Below are 23,288 nucleotides of genomic sequence, written 5' to 3'. Positions count from 1 at the left end.
CTGAACATGGCAGCCAATGTTGGTCTTCAGTATGCAGCAGAACTTCTGCCCACGCCAGTCAGATCGCAGGGCGTATCTTTCATTCATATTTTCGGAATAGTTGCACACTCTTTGGCGCCATATATCACTGACTCGGTAAATAAATATTTATACTACTATTGTTGTTACAACATTTTTGAAACACCGCTAAGTACATCCACGTTCAACTTCTCTTTAATTTATTCCAAAAGATACAATAAGCGCTATTAGAAATTATGAAAAAGTTCTCATGTAAATTTTCTCATGAAAATGTAAAATAGTTTTTTTCTTATCTTAAAACAAGTTGTTTCCTGAAGAAGTTAAATATTATAAAAATCTGATCAAAATATTTCTCACTTTCTAGAAAGCCCGTTTTGGAAGTTGCAACCAACGCTTTTCTTTAACTGATCTTTAATCAAAAAATTGAAATTTAAAATAAAAAATGATGGAATAACTTAAGATATGAAACTATATTGGTTGAAACTTTCTAATGAAACTTTTTAAATGAGAAATACTTTGACCAGATTTTCATGGTATTTAACCTTTGCTCATATAAATTAATATTTGTTCATTAGGCTGCAATTTGGGAGGGATTTCCAATGCTCATTATCAGCACGGTGTCCTTTTTTGGCGCTGCACTGGTTTTGTTCCTGCCGGAAACTATCGGCCAGAATCTTCCTCAGACTATCAAGCAAGGCGAAGAATTCGGAAGGGACCAACATTTCTGGTCGTTGCCTTGCTACCATAAGACACACTTCAATGGACATCAACACTATCACTCCTGTGAACGATAATTATCTGATTTTTAATAATAATTCAATTAAAAAACACGAAGGAGGATTCGTGTTTTTTTAGAAGTAACAATATTACAAGCGGATCAGTCTGACGATTTTTGTACGAGAAAAAATCGGAACATATTATTTTTCTATTCTCCTACATTAATTTTTATTTTTATCGTTTACGTTTAAGAATTTGTAAGCCTTAATTCTAAAAAGAGCGAGCTTAGAAATCGTGTTCCTATATAATTTTTATTATTATCTTTTAAGAGCTTTTATAATTTTAATGCTAATTTTCACTTGCGTTACGCACGTTCGAATCGTTCAGCGGTTGGTGCTAATTTGATATTCAAAGATATTACGTAGAATAATATCGAAAATGTTACGTAAATTAATAATTACGTAATTTATTAATTACGTAATTTATTAATTACGTAAATAATAAATTAGGGAGATATAAATTTTTGATTCCTTTAATGTTTTTAACATTTTTCACTGGAATATATTGGACAAAATCTTATTTAAAAAAATAGTACGTTTAGATAATTTGTCTTTGTGAAAAGAAACAGTTTTATATCTTTTGAACGATTATCCACGTATTTTTAACGATTATTTATCTATTCGTTATATTTTTTTGTACGATTTTAAATAACGTACAATATTAATAAAATCCAAGCTTGAAGACTTTTTAAATTATTGTTATAATTTCTTCAGCACCAACTGCTGGACTTTTATTTATCTAAAACGAGTTGTGCGTACATTTAAAAAAAATAACTCTAATTGACTGTTTCTATGGTTTAGGAAGAAGAAAAAAAGAAAGGAAAGAATATTGTAAGCAAATCGTACCATCGTATGACGATCAGTGTTCGTCGTTGTGCCAATAACAACGCAATCAATCTGAAGAAACCTATTCATAGTATTCATAATCATCACTCACGTATACATACGCGTATACACTCACGTCTATAAGATTGATTCATCGAATAAAACTTCCATAAACCTTAATATAAGAAACAATTCTACTTTTTATTTGCACACACATCGACGAATCCCCCGAACAAAAATAAACTGCTAAATATCTCTATAATTAAATACATTAATGCTCGATGATCCTCGTTCATCATTATACGTCTAATCTAACTCCATCCTATAATTAGGAGTTCTACGATAACGATCACTTATGTTACAATGTATTAACCCTTAACAGCCGAACTTAATTATAATTAATTATAGAAAATGAAATGCTTCATTATACGGATATTTGAAGTAATATTCTGTATTATACAGGGTGTCTGGTAATTGATACTGTGATAACCAGTGGTTAGTTAATGTGGTTAATAACCAGTGGTACAGGATAATACTATGTGAAAGGATCTGTTGAAAATATAGAACGAGAGATTTTCGTACGACGTTCGAGAGAATGAAATTCTGAAGCTTTGTCAACTCGTGTTCACACGACATTCACGAAACATATTCAAAATTTATTTTCTCGAAAATACGAAGAATCATCAGTTACGAAACACTCTGTACTATATCACATTATTATATCACTATCGTATTGATAAGAAATGTCGATATTATAACTCCTTAAGACTCCCTTAATATTTATTTGCGATTCAGCTTAATATGTATTGGCCCTGTGTAGTTTCAAGATTAAAAATATAAAAGAATTCATTCCTGATTACGATATCGTACGTGATTTACAAAATCATCGACCGTCAAGGGTTAAATGAGAATTCTCTCGTCCAGAATTATTTTCCAGACGATCGAATTATATCCATTGTATCACGAGGATCGAACTAACTTGTAGCCTTGAACAATTATGTACAGTTGAATCTCTAGCGTAGGAATATTTCAAAGAATCTCAGGTTTTGAGGAACGATAGCTGATACTTGCAACGAACAATAGTATGTCTTTTTAATCGGTAACTGAAAGCAGGGGCTAGTCTCATAAGCACGCGAATGATTCTAACGATCGAATGATTCTAGTTGCTAGAATCATTGTTTGAAGGTGGTATAACGGAGATTGTGCGCTTAAGACGAACAGGTCGGAGGATCTAAAGGAACGAGATTGGAAATATTCGCGTCTCTTCACGAATCAGAATTTTACTATTTCTAATTGAACACGTGACGGAGTTTCGATCTGTTTCAAGTAACATTTAAACCTGAGTGTTACGCCGGGCGACTCTCTGCCTGGCCCAGGTCACACACCGCGGGCCAGACGGACACCAGATGTCCGCTCTTTCGCACGGCGTACCCTCAATAGCCTTAAGCATCCGTCATAAACCCGAGTCACTTGCCTGCTAAGGTCCTTCAAACAAACATCTGTTTCCGAGGAATTTCTCGAGACTATTGTCTACCACAGCTTAACTAAGGAAAGTTGGTTTTTCGCACGTACGCTGCAACTGTCCTCCCACTAACCACTTTCTCTCGAGGGCGGTTGAGACCCTTCGTTTAACCAATTAGAAACGAAGCCTATTCCCTCACTCTCCTAAATAACATCGGCACCAACAAATCCGATGGTCCCGTGCGCTAGACACACCCATCCTTAGCTTTCCTCCGACACATCATCGTCTCCCAAGACGGTACTGATTTTACATCCTTCGAACGGTCAACATCCTTCGAGCGGGTAGACACACCCGCAGATCAGTCACTCATTCATCTGGTACATACGCACCAGTGTAACTGCCTTCGTTATAAGTTGTGGAATAAACGGTGAAATATAACTTACTATACTGTGTCATATTCATTCAACCACCTCTGTTATCTTAACCGAAACAGGGGAACGACTACTTCGCGGCGTCGATTCACCGAATCGTAGCGAGAATTTACGCCTCTCGCTGACGCGTTTTCCTCGCGACCGCGTCTCTCCGCGAACGGTCGTAACACTGAGCATTTTCAAAATTAACTCATTATCTATCAATTTTTCTTCTAAAATTTGTATATAATTCTATAAATTATTTACTTCTTTTTCCATTGGATTTAAACAGAACAATTTCGGAAGAATGTCGAACATTATGTTAATATCCTTTGTATTAAAAAAAATTCCTGCTTAAAAAGATCCTACAACTTTCATTTTATAATCTCAATTGGGTATGATGGTAGCTAATGAACGCTTAGCAATTAATTGTTTTAATGCATTCCATTTTATGTATGATCAGTAATTACGAATTCAAGGATACTTATTAGAAGTAATATTCTTATTATATCTAAATATATCAAATAGAGATATTTCTCGTATTAATACTGAAAGATCATAAAAAAGAAAATATCATAAAAGAATTTCAATCTTGATGTTTCATTAGAATAATATATATATATATATATGTATGTATATATTTAAATTAAATAACAGAGATCTCAGAGTTTTCAAAGCATTCAACGTGTTGATGCATAAATGGATGATGAAAAAAAGCCACGTTGATCGAGCGAACGCAAAATACACTTCGGTTTAAAAGTCGATCGAAACTCTCATTTCAAGTGTCGGCGATTTATGAATCACCTATATTGATACAAAGGCGATTCGTAATAAAGGAGACAAGTTGAAAGCTTGACAATGCGCGAAGACAGCTCTCTTTTTGTGTTTCGAGTCTCGTGGCAATCCTTTGTTATTCACGGTATTTCATAGTTAAATCAATTCAACTAGAGTATTCCTTCAACGAGAAAAGAAGAAAAAGAGCAAGAAGAAAAAGATATAGATCTTTCTTTTCGATTTTTAAAGCGAAAGATGCATAAATACTATGGTATATTATTTCCTTATATATCGTTTCCTTTGATACGTATATCCAATACTGAATTTAATTGTACATTTACATAAGATACTCGAATCGTTTCTCATTTCCAACACTTTACCGACGTTATAGTACGCGAAATAATTACATCGCAATATGTGAACGCAACGTACTTTAAATGCCGCGTTCTGAATTCTTTAAATTTCTTCACATTTTTATACAGTCATTCCAATTGAAAAAAGATACACTTTAAAGAAAATTATCTTGTGTGCAACAAAGCTACTTCGTCGATGAAGCGTCAATTAATTGCTTAAACGTATACTTTGTGTAATTTGACGATTCTTGTCTCTTTCACTGCAATAATCGATACTTCCTCCTAGTTTCTCTCAATAGCTCTCCAATCTCAATACGTTCGTAATATCTTAACATCTAACATCACACGCACACGTTTAATAACTATATTTACAACAAATTTGGCAAGTTTCACGCCACTGGCAATTTCATGTCACTGACAAGTTTCATGTCATTGACAAGTTTCATGCCATTGACAAGTTTCATGCCACTGGTAAGTTTTACCCTACTGGCAAGTTTCGCGCCGTCGCCAAATCTAACCACTATAACCTAGTACAATCCATTTTTTGAACACTGCCAGTAAACGCTGGATTTGAAAGGCCTTTCTTCTTTCTATAAGATTTTTTCAGCATTTTGCTCCTGTCAAATTGAAATAAACGATTATTAGTAAATTTATATTGACATAAGGCGGAGGAAGAATATTATAGAATCTATACTTACGAGGATATACACGGAACCCACCAGAAACTTTGTTCCTTGCCGAAGTCGTTACCCTCCTGTAGGGTTTCTGGTAATTCCTGGTTCAACGTTTCTGGCAAGCCAAGGGTCAGGAAGGCGTGTCCAAAAGACAGCAAACCGAGGGCAACCAGCGGTAAAGATGGATCAATGTCAACCTAAATTAAACGAAAAATATTCTCCCTTTTATACGCTTCCCTTTATACCTCTTTTAGAAGTAATAGCGATTAATTCCGCTTTCCGCTAATTCCTTAATTTCCCTTCGATTTTCGGGAAATAAATGGATACTTCCATAAGTTCATTTTCAGTAATAACATTACACAAATAGTAGTATACTTTGATGTAAATTTATAATTCAAAACAGAATAACTTACACATTAATCAAGAGTGTCCTCGCAAATATTCCTCTTCGTATTTTCTGTATACTTAATATTCTTTTAAATATTAATAAAGAATATTGGTTAAAGACAGAATTTGAAGAAGTTGTCAATATACAAAGGATCATTGATGTTACCTGTATAACGAGATTTTGTAAACATTCGTTTCATTTAGAAACGAAGCTATAGTGTAGTATCGCAAACCTGTAAATAATTACAGACAATAGAAAAGTTACATTTCCTTCGCAAAAAAACGAAACGAAGGAAAATATATCGAAAATCCATCTTGTTTCCGTGATTCGTAAGATCACAAGAAGAATCCATGGCCGACAAGGAACATAATTTTTCTACAAATTAAACCAACTTAAAAAAACGTATTTCAATAACAAATAATATTAGTCGTAAATTAAAAAAGAGGTTGAGTAATTTTCGGATCGTAGAAATACGATGTCGTTAACAAAAATTTCGATTCACTTATCAGATAAATAATGTAAGGTCCCAAAATGTGGGCGATATAACCGATGATATGGATTAAAAACACGCCCTGAGCTCTCACCACAGTCGGCGGCATTTCCGCTGCATATTGGAAACCAATATTCGCGGCGATATTCACCCCAAGACGCGCTATAATCGCCATGGCAACCGTTGTCGAACCTTGAATAAGTTGAGAAATATGTAAATGCCACGATCGCCGCATTCCACGCACGATACATACGCCCGATGCGCGCATGGTCCAATTAAAAATTAAATGTCATCCCTGTCGAGTATGTGACGTTGAGAAATAAATGTCAATCGTTAATGGAATAGGATTTAAAGGCGAAAAAGAAAAAGAAAAGAAGAGAAGAGGAATATTTGTATAAAAAGATTTTATAAGATTCGATTATTATTAATACTAAGTAAAATGACCGGATTGTATAATTGTAAATTCTCTATAATATGATTTTAAATAATACGGGTCTATATTATTATGTCGTTCAAGTCTGTTGTCTATAAACGATAAAAGAGAATTCGAAGGAAAGTTTTGTTGCAAGATGAGGAAATAAAAATAGTAAATTGTTTTATAACTGCAACGTTCTATTCTAAATACGGATTAAAAAATGTCTATTTTCCACTCCTTAATGTCCTTGAAAACGCGGATATCCCCTAACGCTACCGCTTATCTCCTTACTATCTAACAAAAACATTATTCTTGCATCAAGCACGAGCTTTCATTTCTCAATCTCCCAAAGCTTTCACTGGAGAAGCTTCAGAAAAGCGCTTTTTAAAACGACCGTCGATCGATAAAATCGGATTTTTTCTATAAAATTCACCCCCGCTTTCTCACTGCTATTCACACGTTCCTGCTATTTTATTGAATAATATCGATTGACAAGTCATTTATCAAGAAATAAAAAAAAAAAAAAAAAAGAAAAAATGTTACCAGAGGGGGTAGCGATGGCAACGAAGGAGAAAATGCCACAGAGGAACATCGATGCGAAACCCATCCATCGTCTGCCCCATCTGTCGAGGAAAAGGGCGAGTAGAACAGCGGCCGGAAGTTCCGTGAGGGACGCTAAAGAGAACGACGTGAAAACGTCGGGGTCCAGAAGTTTCATGTTCCAAACGTGGCCGTCGAACACCCACACCATCAGCAACCTAGAAAAGAATCAGCCGAGTCATACATAAATCACGCTGGACTTCAAGATCGTTTATTAATCCTTCGCATACTCGTTCCCTCGCGTTTGACGTTTATCGATGCTAATTATATACTTAAGCAGATTCTTAATGACCCACATAAAATGCCCCATATACTCTCTTAATGTTCATTCGAGTAGTTTGTATCTAGTTTATGGTAATTTGTGTCTATTTTAATACTGGTTTTATAAAGACAGGGAAGTAGCGTCGAGGCTGATTGGTAACTTGGTTGAATTAACGGTGTAATATAATTGGAATATCGTGAGGCTGAGAGTTAAGAACATATTCTTAGTTAATTTTATTTTAGGAAATGCAGGAAGATTCAGAATTATCATAGTATTAAAAACAAAGAAAATATAAGAAACGTAAAGGAAGTATAAAATTGAATACCTTTCCTATCTACAGGGTGGTTGGTAACTGGTGATACAAGCGGAAAGCGGGTGTTGTACGCGAAAAAAGAAGTCGAAAATATATGTCGGGTTATGGTTAGAATTTTGTAACAACTCTTCACGTGAATTAGCCATTGTTCCACAAAGCCGAGATTATATTTACACGTATATACAGGACTATCACAAAGCTTAACAAATAATAAGTCTAATGAATAATAAGTTTAACGAATGATAAAATTAGTGAATAATAAATTGTATGAATAATAAGTTTAATGAACACTATTAACAATGTCTTTGGGTTCAAACGAATCCACAGTCAACGGGATAACTCTTCACTAAACGTAAACTAATCTTAGGCGCAAAATACGATTGTTGAAAATGCTCGATGTATCACTCTCCAAAGCAATCACACGAATGCCAGCCTCGTGGAATTTTTCTCGCTGTACGATTGCATTTGTTTTCTATACCCGTTTGGAAGCATCGAGAAGGTTCCAAACGCCGTTGCTAGGCAGTTTCTGCCTGAAGTTTGATTATTAATACAACGTATGTCCCATTGTATCGACACCTCCGAGGCAACATCACACGTGGCTAGGCCCGACATATAGAATAGAATTTTTTTTTAATTTTTCCGAGCGAAAATTCAAAGTCGATTTTCTCGAAAACAAAACCTCAAACAAAAAATTTTTATTCTATATCTTCGACTTCTTTTTTCGCGTAGAATCACCCCCTTTCCGCTTGTACCATCAGTTACCAACCACCCTGTATATCTTTTCGTATATGATTATAAGTTTCTCTGGTGTCTTAGTTTTTTCTAAAATAATATTGTAATCATTGCTGAGAATTTACAAGTAAAAAGTTCTAGCTGTGTAGTTTGTTCGATTGATGTTGGAAAGGTTAACTTACCAATAAATGATGAGCATGATAGTGATACGACCAAGTCGTGGCAGCTTGAAGAGATGTAGGACAGTGTATTGATTATGCGATTGATCCTTCTCATTCATCGCCTTGCAACTTTTCTCAAATTCGTCGAATATTTCTTGCTTCACCTCTTTACCGTTCACTTTAGCGAAGTTTTTCAGCATCTCGATCGCTTTGTCCACCCTGCCACTGGTTATGTACCAACTACGGAAGTATATGAAATACGCAAACGTTATAAAAGCCTGTAAGAAATTTTCAAAATCATCACTTTCACCAACCTTTTGTATCGACAAACTTTTTGTGCAAATTTGAATAGAGCTGTCTAGTTACGCATCAATCATTTATTTTGCACAGCTAAAAATGTGATGGCTTATCGAGAGAAAGATGTTGACCTTGAGATGTTTTATTATGTTTTATTTACGAGACAGAGGAATCGATGTAATAACCGATCCCAAGATAGTATGTATTGCTGGATAAAATATTACCCAATTTAATTCAGCTATAATTTTGGAATTTTTATGGTCCGGTCTCAAAGGACTTTTGATGTTTTAAGAGAAACTTTAACGTAAAAGAAATTTCTTATATTTCTTTGAGGATTATTTTTAAAGAATTTTCCGATGATACGAAGATACAAAAATAATCCAAAGGACGAGGTAAGATTAAATGTCTACTATACTATCGTATACTAATTTACTTACGAAATTTCTTTGTATTATATTTTTATAATGAAAAAGAAATTGGAATTAAACTACCGTGCACTTTCAGGAACAATCCATGGTCCTACAAACGCAACCACCATAGGACACGCGGTGACCATGCTGAGGATCCTCCAATTTGAGATCCAATATGCGATCCAAGGCAAAAGACTCGAGGCTGCCGCGAAATAAAGTCCAAACGACATGTTCGCTACCAGAGTTCGATATTTCGGACCGACATATTCGATCACTGAAAGAATAATTCGTGATATCGTTATTGTATTACATCGTTATAGAAATCTTCCCAAATGTTTCGTCAATTTCGTTTCTTCATTTGATATAATAATATTGTTTCCTTATTTCCTTTAGGTTTGTCCTTTCTTCGTTTTTTACCAATCTAATTTCAAATATTCAGACTTATTTGTAGATTTTATAAATCATTAACATCGACAATGTAAGATCGTTTTGAATTAAAAAGAATTTTAAAAGGAACACTGCTTTCATCTCAATATCGAACGGAGAGTGCCTCAGTAATCGTGGTATAACCGAAGATTATTCTCCATAGGGAAATAGGTCACTCGAAAGATACAATTTCATACCAGAAAAGTATACAGAATTAAGTATCCTGTCGTTTAAAATAAAATATCTTAAAGTATCCCTAGACACATGTAATTTTAATACCAAACTAGATATACAATTACACAACAAATTTCAAATTACGAGATATAATTCCAAAATATAAAGTTTCAGTAAAATCATTTACCATTAAATATCTTAAAATTGATATCGTAAAATTCGAATAAAAATTTGACTTAAGAAAAAACAAACCGACATAGGGCAATAAACATTTATTCAAACACGTCATAAATAGTTAATCGTTACGTAAAACGGGACCGATACCGGCGCCTCATTATTAGGTCATAAATTATAGTTTTCCTATTCTCAACAGCTTTTTCTCTCTTATAATTTTCTCGATGACTCACCGATAATGAAAAGCACGTTGAAGCAGTTATCGAACGAGGTACCGACGACTAATCTCGCCAGACAGAAGCTCCAGAAGCTGTTGCAAAACGCAGTGCCGACAGACGCGATGAAACCAACCGCGTTGCACGCAACCAACGCTGGAATTCTGCCACAATGGTCGGCTATGTAACCGAATATTAAGCCTCCAAGAATGCTGCCGACGAAGAAGGCCGATTGTGCTGCTGAGCCAAGGAATGCGTGGTCGCATACTCATTCCAGCTGAAACAGAAAAGGGGGATGCTTTATAATTGCGGCTAGTTATGAAAAAACACCGCGTGGTTAGAAAATCGATAGAAGGTGAAGAGAATAAGGAAGACGACGAAAGGACGAGTAATAAATTCCGTAGTTTTTTAATATCATCAGAATTGAAAACCTGAGTCGTAGGTTAGTTAATTGTAGTCTTTTGGTAATATTTTTAGTAATAAAATAGTAGAGGTAGTTTGCATAATTCTTGGATATGATTAGAGAATTTGTCATAGTGGAAGGAATATAAATTTGTTAAGTAGAAGATAGTATCTCCCGATTTAAGTAGGACTTTTTTAGTAATAAAATAGCAGAAATAGAAATTAGAAATGTAGTATCGGGAAGAAGGGCCTAGGAAATGTCGAGCTAACTACAGACAATGTCGCGAGAGCCGAGGCGCTGTCGGTTCCATCAATGCATTACCGAGTCCTTCAGGTAAATAGCTTTGCCGAAAAGACCTACGTGACCCTGGCTACGAGCGTCTGTAGAACACGTGTGCGGTGGGCCCAGCAATAGACAATAGAGTGCTACAACGGCCAGAGAGGCAGTCGAGAAGCAGAGTGCGAGTTGAGCGGATACGGAGTGTGAGTCGGCTTGCGACGATATCGTAGTCTGTCCTTTTGTTATCGAATATCACTCATTAAAATACATCAAACTTTAAACTCTACCATCATCACTTATCACTTACTCTAAGAATCCACAAGTTACTACAGAAATAATAATAATAACAATAAATATTCGATAAAAATGTCTTGAGTCGTAAGAAGTTACCAAGTGCGTATTTATACGTTCAATTCGAAATATCTGTCTATTGTACAGTTGTAACTTTCACTTTTCGATTTATGCGATATTATATAAACGGATTCATGTTCGTGATTTAATACGCCGAGACGTACAAATAATTAAGGATGACAAGGTTAATTTTATGTTCCGTTATAAACGAGCTCTGTTAAGATGCAAACAGCATAACAAGTAATTACACCTACGTCTAAGTTCGTGCAACCAACAAGGACTTCTTTTATAATGACTGCATTATATGCTATCGTCAGCAGCTTTATGAAAGACCGTAAATATTTATAGAACGACGGTTCCAACAGTTTTAATTTAAATAAAAATTTGTTAATCGGTGTTTGAAGTTACTTTATATAAAGAATATAATTTTCTCTTGTGATTTTACCTCGACAGCTATAGATTTGTATGGTATCATCGTGTGATTAAAGGTCCATCCATATTGGCATGGTTTTATTGGCCAGGATGGGTCTGCCTCTCTGATACCACTCTCCAATATGTCGGTATAGTTCACATTGTACATGTTACATCGCGAAAACGAAGTCGCACCTTCCGCCAGCAATTCCTCACTCGACGCTGGAGGGATCGATAGTGCAATCCTACATAAAACAAGAATACGTTACATTAACGATGATGAAATTTGCAAGAAGTATTTTTAAGAATACTAATTTTCCTTTGATTTTCTTATCTTTTTTTAAATAACCAAGGAAAAATGACAGCAAATGGTAGAGAGAGGGAGAGAAATTGGAAAACTAAGATGAAATTTCTACTCAAAAGTGCATAGTTTTTAATCCTAATCTTAAATTGGTCCAATTCCTTGAAACTTAATTCGAATCCTGTTTAAATAAAAAATGTGACAAAAGTAATATACATAACAATATAAAAATCTATAATAATTTCTCTAATAAAGAATAACGACGATATCAGTAACAGTAATAACACATTATCTTTAATAGTGTTTACATTTTCGCATTTTTAAATTTTCTGTAAAAATAAAATTCGCATAAAAATCCGCGGCCTATTTATTATTTATAAATCTGCTTTTTCAAAAAAAAAAAAAAATCAAAAATGGGAAAGGTGAAAAAATAAAACAACAGGAAAACAAAAGCACAAAATATAAAAGAGGAAAAGAGACAATGACCGTAAAAATAGGAACAAAGGCAAGAGCTGGAAGGACGATCGTCCCGTATCTGTTGCACTCCGAGGCATTCGAATTGTGTTGGGATTTAATTACCGATCGCTGCACGTATCGGTGAGTCTATTTCCAGACAAATAAACGGTACGCGGGGAGATTCGAGAAATTATGCGAAACGAAAAAGAATTTCCTAGCCGATCAGTTCGCGGAACACGTGAACGTCTAGAATCTGCCGGAGGTCGTCGACCAAACTGGTTTCCGGCGGGCCCCCGGAACGCTAAGAAATCGTCGATCTACAAAGCGATAGTTTCGCCTTGGCCAGGGTGATTCAATGGAAAACAAGCGTAACGAACGATTTTCCTCGTTGACGCATCGTAGAAAACCAGATCTCGCATGCGTCGTCAAGAATGGTAACACGATTCGTTGGAATCGTGCCATCCAGACTTCCTATCCTTTCACAAGTAATTCCTTACGTTCTTGAAATAGAACACGTGAAAAAGACGTTGATAATAGTATAACTATGGAATCGCGATTTCCAACTATTTTTATCTCGTCGCAAACTGGTTACAGGTATCTCCCCCACTCCCGTACGACACGATATTTACATATGCATTTACATATACAACGCGATACTTGGGTTTTCCTGATTCAATAAACACAGTTGTTTCGTGCAAGTTATCAGATATTATATTGTGGTTTTAAAGAAACAAATTGTCGCGATGCGATACGCTATCACAGCTGAGAAAATGGAAATCTCCGTGCAAGTGGAAGATTCTGTCGTCGAGAATATTTATTGCGACCTGCATGGAAAACAAACAGGCTTTCAAGAAGCCTGGTTTAAACTACGTGCACGTGACTTGAACAGATATGTACATATGCATATAAATTGTCTCCTATAGAAGGTGGTTAATTCTAGACATCGAAAGGAACGTCTTTAATGAAAACATGTATTGATTTGTTATACGATCAACATGATTATTGACCATTTCGATCTGCCCGAGCTGAAAATGTCTATCGCGTAACAGGGTAAATTCGAACATAAAGAAACTATGTAGGATCGTTCGTTACGTATAACTCAATAATTCAAATAAGACAAATTGCACATGAAGTGTCACTTACTTTTGTTTGTCTGTGAGGTTCCATCGTTCGAGTTCCGGAACGGTACACCAGTGTTCAGCTGGCAATAGCGTGATGAAGAAATGCGTGAAGTAGAGGAACGCGTAGACGAAGGTGAAGGAGCATGATGAAAAGGAACCATTGGTAGCGGCTGGCCTCGCCAACGTACGGTAGTATGTCGTCGAAGGTTTCGATCTTCGGACGTTCGCCCTCCTCGGCTTTTACGGACTCCACCATGACTGTCATTATCTCGATATCTGCGAATCAATGATCCTCGATCACCTACTTAACTCAAATTACACGTTACGAGGAAACTAAGTTCAAGGTGAATGGGGTCTTATTAGGTCGCCGAATAAATTCGTGTTGCAATGCGTTCATACCTTTTTATGTGTTTTAGGAATACAGATCGATAAACGATCAAGGTGATCGATCTTATGATATACAGTGGCTCACGGAAGTACTCGAACACTTTCATATCACGAAACGTTCTATAATTTCGTTAGCACTCTAACGAGATACGATTATCGAGATTATAATAGTAAAATTTGGAATCAATCTGAGATTGTATATTGAAGATATATATACATGAGACAATGTATATATATTTCGCAAATATATATGTTAAATGAAAAATTAATATGTATATAACACATGATGATGATTTTACTACGTACATCGTGGCTTATTATTCTTATTAATTTAGCGAATAATTGACTGCTCAAATACTCTGGTAATTTTTATATATAAAATAACAATAATATATGTTTCCAATAAATATATGAAATTTCTATATACACGTTTAGATCTGTTTCAAATTTTCTCAATGTAATTACGACGATCGTGTCTCACTTCAGTGTCAATGAAATCTCAAAGTGTCTCGTATAAAAATCACCAAAGGTTTGTTTAAGTGCCCGAGTACTTTCACGTGAGCGACTGTTGTTTTAGTAGCAAGTTCTCTTATGTCTATCTCTTCGTTACATTTAGCCGGATAATTTCTCATGTTTATCAACGTGTTATGATGTTTCTCTTATTAAGCGGAGAAATCTCTTCTTCGCTAAATTTTCTTAAACGGGTTCAAGGTGAGGTGAACGACATTGTTGAAATCAAGATGAAGAAGATGAAATCTAAAGTCGAGATGAAAGGAAGTAGATGTTTGTATTGTCTAGATATATTGCCATGCTACTTTTTGACACGATATAATCTTAGGTAAAGGCTAATTCAAGGTGATACAGAGTGTACTGGAAAAAGTGATTTGAATTTGCTAGAGAGGAAGAGAAAAGGAAAGATCCTTGAACATTTTTGCAAGGTTATTGCAAAAAGGAGGATACTATCGAAGGCTTATTGCTGTCACTTGTACGTTCTAACTGGAGTGTCCTTTAAATAATTTGCTTCTTATTAGATCCTTTTTGCAAATAGGAAGATAATATTTTTGAGACGTGAGGATTGTTAAATAAAAATGTAATGTAATCAGATGTAAATTGTCATTGGAATAGAAGAGTTTGTTTAGAAGAAATGATCATGAAATACACAAAATGTATCGTGCGTAATGTGTAAATAATAATTAATTCTAAAGACAATTAATGAAAATTTTAAATAATAGAGCACCATACCTCCGGTTCCTGCTTATTTTGACACTGTGCAGAATGTCACACGATTGTTGCCTTTTTTTTTTAAAGATTATTCAGTTAAGAAACAAGCACCAATAAAAAAGCAATTATAGTTAATTATTAAAAAATCCAAGTAGGTATTACATAAATAAAATTATCAAGGAAGATATTTATCGTAAAGATTGTGTGCTTATGAAAGAAGTAAACGAAATTATTGTAGCTCCATAGTAATTTGTATTAATCTTTGAATCTTGTTTAAATAAAATTTTCGATAAAAATTTGATTCTATCAGTGAACGATTACTACAGTTAATTACTGGATAATTAAAACAAGTAAGTAAAATTATTGTTACAATAATCCCGACAAATTCGTGATATTATTCAACTAGAATCGTTAAGAAAAAATTCGACACCGTTAGCGAACGCCATTTTACTTTTACTTCACGAAGGCTAACGTTATAAACGTTGAATCAAGAGCAATCATTTTCAATATAAAATATACGCGCGAAAGCTTTTGCTCCCTTTGATAATTGAATCCTTAATTTTCCGCCAATTAAACTCTTTCCCAACCACCTTCGTCTTCTAAGAAACCTTTCATACCCCAAAGAGAAATCCCCTTTTGCACAAACTCGCTTTTTTTCAACCATCGTACAACACGATATGATATTTACACCGTGCAATTTACACGATTCAGATCTCAATCTTGCAAATCATTTCGAAAATAGATCGATGATTAAATCGATTATAAAATCGTTCCTGCAAGTTTTAATTGATTAATTATTTCTTTATTTGATGAAATATTATTTATTATTTAAATATCGTTAATTTACTAGCGTTCAATGAAATTTCTCGTAGAATTAAGTTCGTTTAAAATATTATTAATTTAATGACATTTTTTGTAAGATAATTGCGGTTAGATTTGATCTTTAACGAAATCTACGAGATGATCGCGTTCGATTAATAGTCCATACATAGATGTTTCATAAGTGTAGATGGTTATTTATTACGGTTCTGTGTAATTAATGTTCGTTGCGATTACCACGAACTTAGATAAAACAAAGAGTATTAATGACGAGAGAACCGGAAGTGACCAGTCCGTGACATAACTGTTATTTTCTAGGGTCTTGGTAACATTTGCATAAATTATTTCGCGTATACTGTAACGCACTTTACGTTACAACGGTATGTCGATGGACACGAGAAAAGAATTTTTCTACCACAAATTGAATGGCATTTTTGGCGATAATGATTATGTGGAATGATGACTACTTTAATTGAGATTCTAATCGAGATTCAAGTGATATATGAAGTTTGTACTTTCCAATAGGATAAATTGAGAAAAATGTCTTCGAAAGAGAATATGCTATTTTTGAATACACCATTTTTTAATAAGTCTAACAAATTCTGGATCTTTTAATTCACAAGGTTGCAAATCTCCAAATTGTTCAGTCTAAATTTTCGAATCTTCTAATCTCACGATCTTCGAATTTTCTAATCTTCGAATCATTAAAAATCCTAATTTTCATAGAATTTTCAAGGAAGCTATAAAATAAAAATATAAAATATAAAATAAGAAAATTTGAAAAAGATACATAATGCGTTCGATCCAACACCATTTGCTCATAGTAAAAAAAAAAAAAAAAAAAGATAAAAGAAATTGTATGCAAAATAGGTAAACGTATTATAGTAAGTATTAGTCAATTATAGCAGATTGCTATCATTAATCAGTAATTATCCGAGTCGTAGCTGCATCTGTATATACATGAAGTATACAACACTAAAAATACATTTTCCTTAACAAAAATACTGAATAAACACATTCCTACGTAGCAACTAGTCAGTTGTGATAAATTGTTCGCTTTGAACAACGATCGACTAAGTTAGCATTGATTTCCGGATTGTGCGTAAAGCGTGCAATAAAACGAACACGTGTTTATCCCTAACGTTAAGCCAGGACCACCTAAATTAATACGAATTTTCCCATCAGGTACCGTCCTTATTCTGACAAAAAAATGCAAGCGATATTTGTGCATGTAAATAATTTGTCTGTGTGTATATATAATAACTTATATGAAACAAGTATTGCGATATTTCTCGTGCATTGCTAGATATAATGATTTTAAATAATTCTGGCTCAAAAATTCGATTAAGAATTACATTGCAATTTCTAGAAAATTGTTACAACATTAAAAAAGCGAGATCCCTTAGAATATGGTATATCAAAAAAATCTTACAACCAATAATTTTACGATTAAAAAATGTAAGAAACCTCCCCAAAGTAATCGATCCGTGAAATTAATGAGAAACGTATGCTCCAGCAAAAGCTACGCGTGAATATTGAACACAGCTTCAAAACCGACCTTTCCCGATTGAAAACGCATAGCAGAGTAGCAATAACTCGTCCACCGACGCACCAATGAAAATGGAGGCTCGTAACGATCGTCATAACTCGAGTGTCAAACGTTCTCGGTAACCGGTTACACAAAAGTGCGCACCTTGAACAACTATTACATCCCAGAACTAATTAATAAGAGCGATCATGGCTAGCATGGATACATATAGTTTGCATACGTGATTTTTCCCTGCGGGGCCAGTTTTCTCGCCTTCGAATCGATCAGGGAAAGCGATCGTGATCGCGATCGAGCCATTGAAATTCATTCGATGCACACGAGATACAGCATAGCGTTTTGATCTCGCGGAACTCGCACAAACTACAAAGTCAAACTTACAGACTCGTAACAATACAAAGTGGAACGATCGTTTGGTTTCACTTCCAACCGTAAGTCTTCCTATTGATTGGTGTTCTTCTTGGTCGTAAGGCAAAACGAAGAAAAGAAAGGAAAGAAATCTGTTATTAATATTGGAATACCATCGTTTTCGAGGAATTATCGTTCTATTTATTTATTTATAATGGCGTTATCGAGTTAATTGTTTCTTAATATGATACATTAAAACACTTATTGTAGTCGATAGAAACAGACATTTTATTTAAGATTGCAATCCCAATTATCTGATTTTCCTGACGGACAATTTATATGGATCGATTGGAATTCATATAACAAGAGTTCACCAATTTTCTTCGCTACTCATCATTTTTCGCGTGATACGAGCTCACGTTCAAGTGAGTGCTTCAAATCGGTAAAAGTTCGATTAATTAATCGAGTTCTACCATATTTAACGCGAATAAGCTTTTGCATAATAAGCAACGAATGAAATAAAAATTTGTTGTAATACACAATGAGTAAGTTAGATTAATTATCGCTTTATATGATAAAAGTCCATGGTCCAGCGACAACATTGGAATTATTTTTTTCTTATTCATCTTGGAATTTATGATTGTTTACGGCGTTCTTTTTTGCGACAAATTGAGCTTATGGAAGTAATTTCTCTTCTAGAAAAATTGAACGCTTACGCCGTGTGCCAGGATAATGCGCAAGAACTAGTGTACAAAGAGTTAATCATTTTGGCTTCTGAAAGACTATATGAGTCACGGTTGTCCTATTCTTGTTGCTTAATTGCAGTGTTTGACCACCTGTTCTAGAATAGTGAGTTTACCTCTCACTGATCGGCACCGATTGGTATTTTGTAGTACAGTGCTTTGTTAGTCGATCGTGGCATTTAAACATACCAAGTTCATAGAGAAGAAGGCAGTTTTCTAAGTTTACGTTCTTTAGAAAAACATAATTTTATCATTAAAACGTCCGACCTTTTGATACCCATCTAAATATGTTATACATAGTCTCGATAAATATCACGATAATGGATAAGTATATATAGTCGCGTTTCTGTTCCAATAAAAGTGAACACTATCGATGAACACTAAGTGATGCTATCGAAAACACTTGTATATTTTTAGAAATTCCAAAAACAACAAATCCGATGTCAGTGATTTTGTCTGATTTGCTAGTTTCTAGCGTTAAGATTGAATACACAGCTGGAAAATTTTCTATTTCAAAGATCTATTTAACTTTGTGATTAAACAGCTTTCTACAAAGTTTTGCGGATTTGTTAGTTATCTTCGAAAGAATAAGCAAGCTTTAAAGGACTTTGATCTAGTAAGTTTATTCCTCTTCAACTTTATACTTAATCATCAAGTAACGCTATAATTAGAAAATCAACATAAATGGATTTATCATATTTCTTCTGTCTAACCTTCTTTAAAATAATTAGCTGTTAAATGAGCCAGAGTTCTAGGAAATCTCCGATGCTGTTGATCTTCAACGAGATACAGATATCTGACAGATACTATCAAAATTCTATAGACGTCTATCCTTCAACTCTCAGCATACCAATATTTATGCCATCATCGACGTTTCTTCACAAAGGGTCCTTAAAGAACTTTATGATTCTGTTACTCCTAAGTTACTTTGTACTGTTATATTTTTGTCATAATAGTGCCTACTAGAAATGTTTACCTAGTATATAAGTTTCACTATTATTACCATTCTATCGTATGTTGTACTCGGAGTTAGTCACAGTTTCTCAGAAACGTCTAACTTACTCTTAGTTATTCTGGCACAGACGCTGTGTTTCACTTACTGAAAAAATAAACAAAAGAAGCAAAATGATGTACGTAATATACTAAAACATTCTAAGATACCGTGGTAATTTTTCTATTTCTTGTGTAAATCATTTCAACTTGTTTTTTTAATGTTTTTATTCCTAATTGGTACACCGAAATGGATGTAGCAAATGTATATCACGGTATTATCCAAATAGCCTAATATCCGAACGTTCTATTATCCAAACACAATATTTCTTCGTAACGAATGCCCTTTTCCGTTTCAAATATGTACATACGTATGTCGTCAGTGTTCATACACAATGTACTCTTTCCTTGATTTGATTCATTGAATTGTGATTATACGAATTTGGTATGAAACTAGGAAGCGTTCTAACTATCGCAGGAAAATACGATGTAAACGAGAAAACTGGAAAGTGATGTAAGCGCAACAAAATTAGCAAAAATACACGATATTGGAGAAGCCAGAATCACAGACATTAAAGGAAGAAAAACATAATTGAAAATTCTTCAAAGCACGTAGATTCCTCGGATGTTGGCAACGGTAGAAAAGCCGTAAGTATTCTGATGTAATGAAATGTTTCACGTAGACGATAATAATGGCGATTTTATATAAATGAAAACAGCAGACGAAAAAGCTAATGAAAAGATATCTTCTCATGCCGAAGCACTCGTGGCACTCGTAGAAGAACTTCGATGATTCGAAGTACGATAAAGAACGTAACTCTGTGTAGTTATTTACGTTGAAAAAATTATCTGATTATGGATTCATAAATATTTAAAGAATCTGTCGATTACTCTTAAACTGTATTTGGATAAATGAAATTTCGTCTTCCTATTATTTCAGAAAAGAGAGGCTCTACTACATTGTCTGCAGTATGTTTCTAATAATTAGTAAAATATCTGAACTAAATAAATGTAGACGTGAAAGTCACTGCACATCAGTATATTAAGGGTCAGCACAAATACACTGACTGTCACATCACGAAGACATTTTAAAGAACTAATAAGGACAAAATTGTTTATTTAACAAATCAAAATCTCGATCAATTAACGGACCACCATTATATCGTGATACTTAACGAAACTTCCAATCTTAAGAGCCATATATTATTATATTATAGCAGTGTTATAGCAGTCATTGGCTCGGATTTTAATTAAATTGGTCGTGAAAGTGAGAAGAAGTAAAGAGACCGATTAATTACGAAGAAATGGTATGTATGTAACTTGATCGGAGCAAATACCAAACTTTTAGTTGTTATCTTCAACGAGGGAAATTTGGTCATCTAAGTAGGTTATCGACGCAAGTGTTAATGAAAGATAAAACACGATTGGAGCAATGAAAGAACTTCATTCTTTTTCCTTCTTCGCGAAATAGCAAATATACAGTAGCTTACGTGAAAATATCTGAATATTTGTGCAAACATTTTGTAAATATATCATGTGTATTATGTTCGCGATCAATGAATATCACAGTAGTTCCTATATGAGTTTTCAGATTGACTAAAAATTTGACTGACCTACAATAGTCATGTCTCATTCCGATACTAAAGAAATTTTTAAATATTTTATGTAACGCATACAATAAAGATACGTAAGTTATCTATGCTAAATGCTGAAATACTTATAGAAGTCCTTTATGGATATAGTAGATATTATAATATGTGTGTTAGGCGAAACATTTTGAAGTTTAATTATCACCGTAATGAGACACGGCTAAGATAACACAGGTACGGTTATATCGAACAAGTTTTTCCCGATATGCTTCATAATGTTTCGTGTAACAGATAACATACATTATGCACCAAAGCCTTTTACGACCAGCGTTCAAATACTTTCACGACGAACCACTGTACCAAAATTCAAGTCTCACGCGACACATCGATACGAATGATCGGTGCAAACAAACGTTTACCTTTTCCACGATCGTTCGAGAGCAACGCGAAACTTCACTCGGCGTATCACAAATCTCGTCGTGGTTTTGTTTCTAAAACGAGAAACTCTCTGCAGAAGTCACAGAAATAAAATGAAATCTAGCTTCTTCACTTTTGTCCGACTCGATAAGTCGATTTCGAACAAACTTTACTCTTTTCTTCTTCTTCTTCCGGATGTCTTTTCACTGTTTCAACAGGATAAAACGGAAATTGGAAAAATAACAAAAAAAATCGCGGATCGCAACGACTCTCGTGATCCTGTGATCCAAGTCCAGGACACGTGCTCGATCTCGATCGTCACAATGATCTTGGGTGCACGGATCCTCGATTTTTCGGACGCCGCGCTACATCGTCGTTTAAAAGGGGGCACGCACCGACTGTTCGCCGCGTGGACAATTAGCGGGGCTTTATAGCGTGTGCAAACGAAAGCGGAGCCCCACCAGCGTCGTGTGTGCGGCTATTGGACGATGACTTTGGTTCCCGTGGATCGTCCCGTCGACAGCAACGCCGAAGTCGAAGACGTCACTGGAGAACTGCGGGGATTTTACGATTCCAAAGAGCCGCTTCTCCTGCTTCACCGCGACCGTTGGGTTTTCTCGTGACTCGTTTGCACGCTTTTTTCCCTTCTCGCTCTTCTCACTACCATCGCAATCTTCCTTCTCCCTCGTCGCTTTGTCGCGACACGTATACGCGACCGGAAAGCGAGAGACATAAACTGGTGACGCGCAGGTGAGTGTACCTGCCGAGAACGTTGCGACGTTGTTGCATGGTTTGATATGTTTCCCCAAACTGTGTTTGGTTAACTAACTTAATTCGCCTGTTGGTGACTCATGGAAATTTGAGTGATATTACGAGGTGCAGTTGCGGAGTATTTGGAGTGAGAATTTGTGAATTTCCTGTGTTTCACCATGTTACGTATGGTAATTTACAGTGTTGTTTGTATAGTATAGTACAGATTGGAAGAGATACAATAATAAGCAGACAGCTAGGCTGGTTAATTGATCAGGAATATTAATTGAGTATGAATTGTTTAGCAAGGAAAAGAAAAAAGTATAATTCTAAGTTGCTTTGCTGCGTACATTGGGATTTATGATATACGAAAGATCGATTTCTTCCAGGTAGGAAAGAATGATTATAAAATAGAAATTATTACGTAATTTTTAGTATCGCAGGTTTACCGTGGTATTGAATTCGGCTAATGATATGTGAACTGGAAAAACAATGATCATGTGAATTAAATGTTGATTATCCATCCGTCGAAGCGTTAGTCAGATATCGTGTAACTGATAGTTCCTTGAGTGGTTTTCAAAGTCGAACGATGAAACAATTTGAAATAATCGTTCCATTATCGACGAAATGAACGAATTTATCTAATGGGGCTCGTTAATTTATTCGACTTTTAATATTAATTACTAATTGTTATAGAAATTGATTTAACAAATTTGATATAAATTGATTTACCATTAATTAATCGATGGTAGAAAAGAAAAAATGGTTAGTTTTACAGATTTTACAAAATAAATGTTACTATTTAAG

At 34.8% G+C, this 23,288-nt stretch overlaps 1 pseudogene; it reads right to left on the bottom strand.

Moving 5' to 3' along the window:
- LOC126876383 (carcinine transporter-like) lies at nt 1-22,215 on the bottom strand (annotated as a pseudogene).
- Between the last annotated feature and the right edge of the window lie 1,073 nt (nt 22,216-23,288).

This window comes from Bombus huntii, unplaced genomic scaffold (genome assembly GCF_024542735.1).
Source record: "Bombus huntii isolate Logan2020A unplaced genomic scaffold, iyBomHunt1.1 ctg00000073.1, whole genome shotgun sequence".
In the NCBI taxonomy this organism is placed as follows: domain Eukaryota; kingdom Metazoa; phylum Arthropoda; class Insecta; order Hymenoptera; family Apidae; genus Bombus; species Bombus huntii.
The sequence above is the reverse complement of the archived record's forward strand: the minus strand, read 5'-3'. Positions and strand labels throughout refer to the sequence as shown.